This window comes from Narcine bancroftii, chromosome 10, assembly GCF_036971445.1.
Source record: "Narcine bancroftii isolate sNarBan1 chromosome 10, sNarBan1.hap1, whole genome shotgun sequence".
Classification (NCBI taxonomy): domain Eukaryota; kingdom Metazoa; phylum Chordata; class Chondrichthyes; order Torpediniformes; family Narcinidae; genus Narcine; species Narcine bancroftii.
The window spans coordinates 86,123,700-86,132,018 of record NC_091478.1 but is presented as its reverse complement, the minus strand read 5'-3'; the positions used below and the strand labels follow the sequence as shown (position 1 = coordinate 86,132,018).

General features: G+C 42.6%; 1 long non-coding RNA gene across 1 annotated transcript; it reads left to right on the top strand.

Moving 5' to 3' along the window:
* The first annotated feature begins 507 nt into the window (after positions 1-507).
* On the top strand, positions 508-4,196 carry LOC138744865 (uncharacterized). Its single transcript, XR_011345822.1, has 3 exons — positions 508-796; positions 1,091-1,322; positions 4,047-4,196. It is a non-coding gene; the product is annotated as an uncharacterized lncRNA (long non-coding RNA).
* Positions 4,197-8,319: the final 4,123 nt, after the last annotated feature.

Sequence of the window (8,319 nt, the reverse complement as noted above, 5' to 3'; positions counted from 1 at the left end):
GGGGGCCAGACATGAATACGGGCTAGTGAGACTGGTAAAATCAAATGTAACTGACCACCTTTGATTAGCTACAGTGTTTAATATTGATCCAGGAAGATACTAACAATATAAAACCAGAAGGAATGTTGGCACAGTCCCTTATTTGAAGACTTAAATTCAAGATCTCCACTATACTCATTATCCTTTGAACTGGATAGACATGGCCCTTTCAAATTGCCTCTCATGAGTGAAGTCTAGAGAATTTTTTGGATGAGCAGTAATTATTATGAGCTCCTGCTTTAGTAAAATGGGATTATCACTGTAAGGGATAGTATAGACAGGAGGGATTGAATGATCACAGTTAACCTTTAACATTTCACACAAGCACAACTCAAGTCAGTCCAGTGATAATTCAATACATTGGAAGAACTGTGGGAAGGTTTATCATAGTCTGTTCCAGAATTCGATACATTTGCAAAGACTGTGATTTTGAAAATGAGAATAATGCTGACTTCTGGAGAGAAAACAGCTCTTTGAAAGTAGCTCCTGCGGCCAGTCATTTTTTGTGGAATTCATGCTCTGTGAATGACTGGGCCTTTTCAGTGGATTGCTCTGTGCCAGGAGAGTCTTTTTGGGAAGCAAAGCGCTTATTTTGATTGTGACTAACAGTGCCGGTCACTTGGAGAGACTGGGGCCAGGGTCTTGGAAGATTTGTGGAGGCCGCCCAGTTCGAGCTTTGCCTACAAAAGGACCAGGAGTGTTGTGACCACACCTCGTGTGAATGGACATTTGTTTAAAGACAACACAAGGAGAATTCGTGAGTCTGTAGCAGCGACAACTCAGTTCAACTTTAATTCTGGGCCTCAAATTTTAAAGGCCTACACTTCAATACTGAATTTAAAAGACTGAACTTTGAAGCAACTTTCTAGATTTTGGCCTGGACTGTAATGGTTTGGGTATATCACATACACTAGACACCTCTGCAAAGCTGGGGATAGATTTCGTGTTGAGGCTAGTTTAAGAGTTAAGACAATAGTTTAAGAGCAAGGCATAAAATTAATTTTTTTAAACTTAAACAGTCTGGTTCATTGCCAATTGTTGCTCGTTACAGGCAGAGGTCAGCAGTGAAGCAAAGAGAGAGTGCGAACTCCACCTGTGGGTCATCAGTGAAGAGCAGAAGGAGTGATATCTCTGCTGTGGTGGTCAGCAGTGACGTGACATTCCCTCAGAACCTACTCCAAGGGAGTGAAGGCAGCACTGACTTCACCTGAGGCAAGATATCAACCTTCGTGAAGAGCGGAGAACCCTGTACTCTGGGAACCCAGCAAATACGTTTGCGACAGGTAATGTTTTTAGACAGAGAATGAGAGCCTAAGTCAAATCAAGTAGTGTGTGTGTGTTCATCCTGAACATCTAAAAAGAATCAAGTGCCTGAGTAAAATGCACTTAGAGTTATTGGTTGAAGTTCTCAGAAAGAATCGGCGCAACAAATTCCAATATTGAGAGTTGGGAACTGAAGGTATGACCAGTAACAACAATGTGATTACATTCAGGAACAGGAGTGTGGGTATGACAACGGCTCTGTATACGCTTATCTTTGTGAGGTTTTTCAGTTGGTTGTTTTTCCAGACTCAAAAAGTCCACGTCAGCTGCAGGCTCGTTTGTGGCTGACAAGTCCGATGCGGGACAGGCAGACACGATTGCATCGGTTGCAAGGGAAAATTGGTTGGTTGGGGTTGGGTGTTGGGTTTTTCCTCCTTTGCCTTTTGACAGTGAGGTGGGCTCTGCGGTCTTCTTCAAAGGAGGTTGCTGCCCGCCAAACTGTGAGGCGCCAAGATGCACGGTTTGAGGCGTTATCAGCCCACTGGCGGTGGTCAATGTGGCAGGCACCAAGAGATTTCTTTAGGCAGTCCTTGTACCTTTTCTTTGGTGCACCTCTGTCACGGTGGCCAGTGGAGAGCTCGCCATATAATACGATCTTGGGAAGGCGATGGTCCTCCATTCTGGAGACGTGACCCATCCAGCGCAGCTGGATCTTCATAAGCGTGGACTCGATGCTGTCGACCTCTGCCATCTCGAGTACTTCGACGTTAGGGGTGTAAGCGCTCCAATGGATGTTGAGGATGGAGCGGAGACAACGCTGGTGGAAGCGTTCTAGGAGCCGTAGGTGGTGCCGGTAGAGGACCCATGATTCGGAGCCGAACAGGAGTGTGGGTATGACAACGGCTCTGTATACGCTTATCTTTGTGAGGTTTTTCAGTTGGTTGTTTTTCCAGACTCTTTTGTGTAGTCTTCCAAAGGCGCTATTTGCCTTGGCGAGTCTGTTGTCTATCTCATTGTCGATCCTTGCATCTGATGAAATGGTGCAGCCGAGATAGGTAAACTGGTTGACCGTTTTGAGTTTTGTGTGCCCGATGGAGATGTGGGGGGGCTGGTAGTCATGGTGGGGAGCTGGCTGATGGAGGACCTCAGTTTTCTTCAGGCTGACTTCCAGGCCAAACATTTTGGCAGTTTCCGCAAAGCAGGACGTCAAGCACTGAAGAGCTGGCTCCGAATGGGTCCTCTACCGGCACCACCTACGGCTCCTAGAACGCTTCCACCAGCGTTGTCTCCGCTCCATCCTCAACATCCATTGGAGCGCTTACACCCCTAACGTCGAAGTACTCGAGATGGCAGAGGTCGACAGCATCGAGTCCACGCTTATGAAGATCCAGCTGCGCTGGATGGGTCACGTCTCCAGAATGGAGGACCATCGCCTTCCCAAGATCGTATTATATGGCGAGCTCTCCACTGGCCACCGTGACAGAGGTGCACCAAAGAAAAGGTACAAGGACTGCCTAAAGAAATCTCTTGGTGCCTGCCACATTGACCACCGCCAGTGGGCTGATAACGCCTCAAACCGTGCATCTTGGCGCCTCACAGTTTGGCGGGCAGCAACCTCCTTTGAAGAAGACCGCAGAGCTCACCTCACTGACAAAAGGCAAAGGAGGAAACACCCAACACCCAACCCCAACCAACCAATTTTCCCTTGCAACCGCTGCAATCGTGTCTGCCTGTCCCGCATCGGACTTGTCAGCCACAAACGAGCCTGCAGCTGACGTGGACTTTTTACCCCCTCCATAAATCTTCGTCCGCGAAGCCAAGCCAAAGAAGAAAGAAGACATTCAGGAAATGTCATGTGTGCTTGGTTGGAGGAGTAAATATGTAGGAGGGGAATAAGGAGTTGCTGAGGCCATGAGGAATTTGAAAAAAAATTTAAAAATCAAGGTGTGGTTAACCGAGAAGCCTGCCGATCAGCAAGCATAATGTGTCAATGCAGTACAAGTTACATGCAGAGAAGACCAGAACATGGTCAGACACACTTACAGAGTCGGATGAAGGTGTGTGATGAAATAAGATACAATGCAAGAAGGGCATGGATGAAGGTTTCAGTAGTAAGAGAGTTGGTGAGGCAGAAAGGCAAATTTTGGATGAGCACGAATATCTGTGACTTCAAGGGATAACAGAAAACTGAGAATTATTCTCAGTTATTAGGCCAAATAGTTTTGTTTTTGGTCAACATGGACATGGGTGGAATGCATACCATATATTTCTACTATGTTTTGAAAATTGAGGTTGATTTTCCATGAATGTTATTCGGATCTTCCAATAACAACATTGGTAGAGGACCTGTGGAAGTAAAATGGAGGATCCCAGCAGAAATCCCAAGTGCATCTGCTCTCTATATGTAAGTTGAGAACTCATGCCAAATAATAACAACAGGTAGTAGTTAACACTGTTCCCCCTTTACTTGCAGCTCCAGTAGTTCAGGAAAAATATTAACAACCAAGGTGGTTCCTGTATTGCAAGGTTAGAAAAATGGGGCTGAGAGTGAGATCGATGACAGTTTTAGCTGTCGCACCTTGTTAGACTGCTCTCAGATAGCAAGTATTAGCATGACCATTAGTTGTTGCTAAAATCATCCAATCCCAGAAAGACCTGTATTCAGTTTGCGTCAACAGTACAAAGGAGGAATGAGAGTTCGAGGATTAGTGAACCTGTGCTAATCTTGTGCCTCTTGTGCGCAGAGCATCACTTCCGGAGAGTTGGGACATGACCAGTTTATCCATATGCCCTCTCAACAGGAGCATAGCATTGCCCAAGGAAATCCAAGAATCTAAATGGAGAAACAGACGCAAGATGATCACATCACAAACAGAAACATACTTGCTGTATTTACAGAAGTATCAGGAATAATCCTGTTCTGAATGTTTATATTATTTCCATTTACAAGAGTTTTAATATTTCAGTAGACTGTGCATCACAGATATCTTGACTGACAGAATTAACCATGGAGCAGGTGAGCCACAGCAACATATTTTGGTGAACATATGTCATAATATCTGTTAATATAAAACAATGCCAAATTATTTCACTGAAAATGTTCACCCACCAGTAGGACAAGAATTCTGAAATATTAACTTTCAAATATTTCTGTAGCTGATAGTATCATTCAAAAAGTATTCCAACTGAATAAAGTGTTAACTGAGGAAAATTACATTAATTTGAAGTTGACATACATGTCAAAAAAATAGGAATCATTAATCCCTATCCTTGAGCATCATGAGTGCCCTTGGACTCAAATTGGCTTCCACAGTACACACTTTTAATTGTGAAGTAATTCACATTGGAGGTGGTATTTATGGAGAAATTAAAATACACCCATTGAACATCAGGCAGAAATATGCAAACCAGGAGGTTCATGAAATCAATCCTTAGTTCTCGCAACTGTCCTCTTAATCTCACACAGATGTTCATCTGCAGGCAGGAGAATCCATTGGTGTTTCTCAAAGGGATCATCAGCTGCCTACACACAAAGTTGCCAATTAATCTCTCCAGTATGTGCGTCCATTATGTTTGGCATCGTCTAGATATTTTGAATTCCCAACATCTATCAGGAGTAGTGGAGCAGACCCCAGAAATATAAAAAATATTAGAGCTATGCTGGAAATCAGATAGCTTCCATGAAGACAGAAATCCTATCGAGAACCAAGCACAGACAGGATCGAGCTGACTTGGTCCCTGCTGCTCACTAGCAGTTTTCGAGGGAAACACAGGTAGAAATGTAGCCCAATATGAGGGGCATTCTACTCATTGCCACAAGTGCAAATGCAAACTCATTGCAGAATAAGGATGCCATGCACATAAAGGTCCACAGCTGTCTGCAATCCGATGGAGTGGGTGGCTGAAGCGAGATTTTGTTTTTTTGGATTCCTTTGGCGCTTTCCTGCAATGTTTGCCTGAGTGTTTGTCAAAATACGTGGTGCTCTTCTACATGATGAGCAGCCATTGGCACCTAAATCTACCAGTGAACAACTGAGGGAAGGGAGCATGAGGAGGATCAGCAGTAATAACGATAAATATAATGTGGTCAAACTCCTCTACCCAGGCTGTTCATGAAGAAATGCAAGCAACAACTTTATTCCCCTCCTCCTTTTGACCGGCAAATAGTGGTCCCCACCCACCCCCAGCCACAATATAAAGACAAATGAACCATACAGCTGGAGACACGGAAGAAATTAGGTGTAAAAATGGGACAAGGGAAGAAATGTCTTTGCAGGAAGGATGCCAGTACTGGCATAAATATTTTAACTGCCACAACTCAAATCAGAATTACAATTATGAAGCTGGAAGAAATGCCTGTGCTTAAATTGCCTCGAAGAAACATCAACATCAATCATTGAAATAATCAAAAGATCGAGAATGTGAATTGTAGCCATGATCAAAGCAATATAGAAAAGGGAAAAAAAAAGGTCATATATGTAAGATTTTGCACTAAAACATAAAAATCTGTAGAGACCATAGTTGAAGTAAAAATGGGTGATGGACTGCAGCAGCAGTGAGCAGACACGAACTTGAAGACTGTAAAACAGGCTTTATTTGGCTAAAAGTCTCTGCTACAGTAGTGGCTGTGATGGTGGCTTCCGAGTGACTGGCTCGGGAGAGGCTGGCTCAGGACTATATGGGTGATTGACAGCCGGCCAGGTGGAGATAGCCCCCTAGGGGTCTATTCAGGTTGGTTGATTGACCTCTGTCCTCCGGTGATCTTCCTGCAGGTACAGAGATCGCCCCCTGCAGTAGGCTAGTGGTATATCGCCACAAAATGTTGGAGAAACAGCAGGTGATCTGTCTAAGATCTTGTGCACTCAGCTCTGTGTGGCTGAGAAACATGGATTCTCAAAGCTGGTTGCAAGATTGATCTGTGCATACAAGCAATGAAATATATTGCCAGGTCCTATGGATCATACATCCAGAAATCAAATCAAATGAACATTCACAGCACACAATGAACATGAACTGGGAAACAGTGGCCTCAAAACATTTTGCATAGGATAAACACTAGTGGGTTTGGCTATGTCCCAAGAGGAAGAGTAGCTCTCCAACAATACCTCAAAAATCAGGTGAAGGTATATGAAAGAAAAACAATTAGAAAACTTCAAAGAATAAACTGGAATGTCACATACTCAAGTTTCCTGGAGGACCCATATCAGCACATTGATTACAGATATCACTGGAAGGCCATCCCAATGATTGAATTAGTTGTGAAAATAGGAATGGCGATTGCTTAATCAGTGAAGGATGGGGAAACGGCGAACCACCCATAGTTTCAGACTGGTGGAACAATTCGTTCCATAGAGTATCTATATGCATTTATAGATCCACTGCCTAGAGTGGGTATGGTCCAAGTCTTTGGAGACATTCTCAAGAATAGGAATGTTGTCTTATAAAGAGTTGAAAATAAGAAAACAGAAATGGAAAAGGAGGAAAGGTAATGATGGAAAAATGGAAAGAGAAGATAAACAAAATATAAAAGGGCTACGCTGAACTATATGTCTTTAAATATTAATGGAATACATAACCAAATTAAAAGGAAGAAACTACTAAATTTAAATGAATAAATGTATTCCATTAGAAAAAATAACATATAGGTTAAAAAATAATATTGAAATATTCGAACAAGTATAGGAGCCTTACATTAAATACAATAGCGAAAACCTACTGGGGACAAACATTACCTAAGTTGATGGAAGGAGAAGGAAAGAAAAGAATGGACTCAGTAGAATTTCTGGTGTAATTTTGTTGAATGACAACATTGTCTGACTGGCTTAATGCAACCTAGATTGTATACCTAAAATGGATGAGAGGGGGGGGTGGGGGGGTGGTTTGGGAGGAAAGGGGGGGGGGAGAAAAAGTCACTGTATATGTGTGAAAAAGAAATAGTGTATATCATGGCTAATGTGATTTATGGTGTGAAAAATAAAAAATTAAAAAAAAAGTAAATCACCTTAGTTATTTAGTTCCATCGTCTTCTGCGCATGTACTTTGCCCACTCTCAAGACCTTTAGTATTTTATTTGAAAATCCCATATTGTACTCCTTTTCACTGTTTCCAAACTGTTTCATTTCTAGAATAGCTGATTCAATATGTTTCAATAGCCACTATCCTTCCCTCCCTCCCCAGCTTGAGAGATTTAAGGTTAGTTTTAATTGTTAATGGATAGCTTTAACTGGAGTTAGTCTCTCATGATATTGAGTTCCCATTGATGAATCCAAATCATGAATACACTTTTAAATTTACATACAGCATTGGTACAGGCCCTTCCGGCCCACAAGCCCATGCCTCCCAAATACCCTAATTAACCTAAGGCTCCCATACATTTTTGAAAGGAGGAAGGAAACCAGAGTGCCCAGAGGAAACCCACGCAGACATGGGGATAACATACAAACTCTTTACAGACAGCGCTGGATTTGAACCTGGGTCACTGATGCTGTAACAGCGTTGCGCTAACCGTGCTAGCTGGTGACTGAAGCAGTTATAATGAATGATTTATTCCAGATTTATTGTCCGGGTACATATTTGACATCACGTACAACCCTGAAATCCTTTGCCCTGCGGGCACAGCCGAATTACCACTAATTGTTAGTGCAAAAAAAATTACTTGAGGTACACATGTAAACAAAAAGATAGGTAAACAAATTGAGCTTGTTGTTGCAGAGTTCTGGCTCAAATGGCTCAAAGCTGGTTCCACAAAAACAACTATGGTTTAATTGCATATTGAAATCACCACACCAAGTTTGGTAGTTGATATTTACAGAATTTAGTATCTTATTCGTCTGAAGTTGCTGGACTTTCACATGAAGATTGGGGTTCCATTTTACTGCACGCTACTGGAAGAGGACCTGTGCCTTGTATCATACTGACAATGAGTGGAATTGCCAAGAATGTCAATAAGTATTCTTCTACTTCATTTTCCATCAGTTCAGGAACATCAATCACAACCTAGGAGAGAGCTCAAACAAA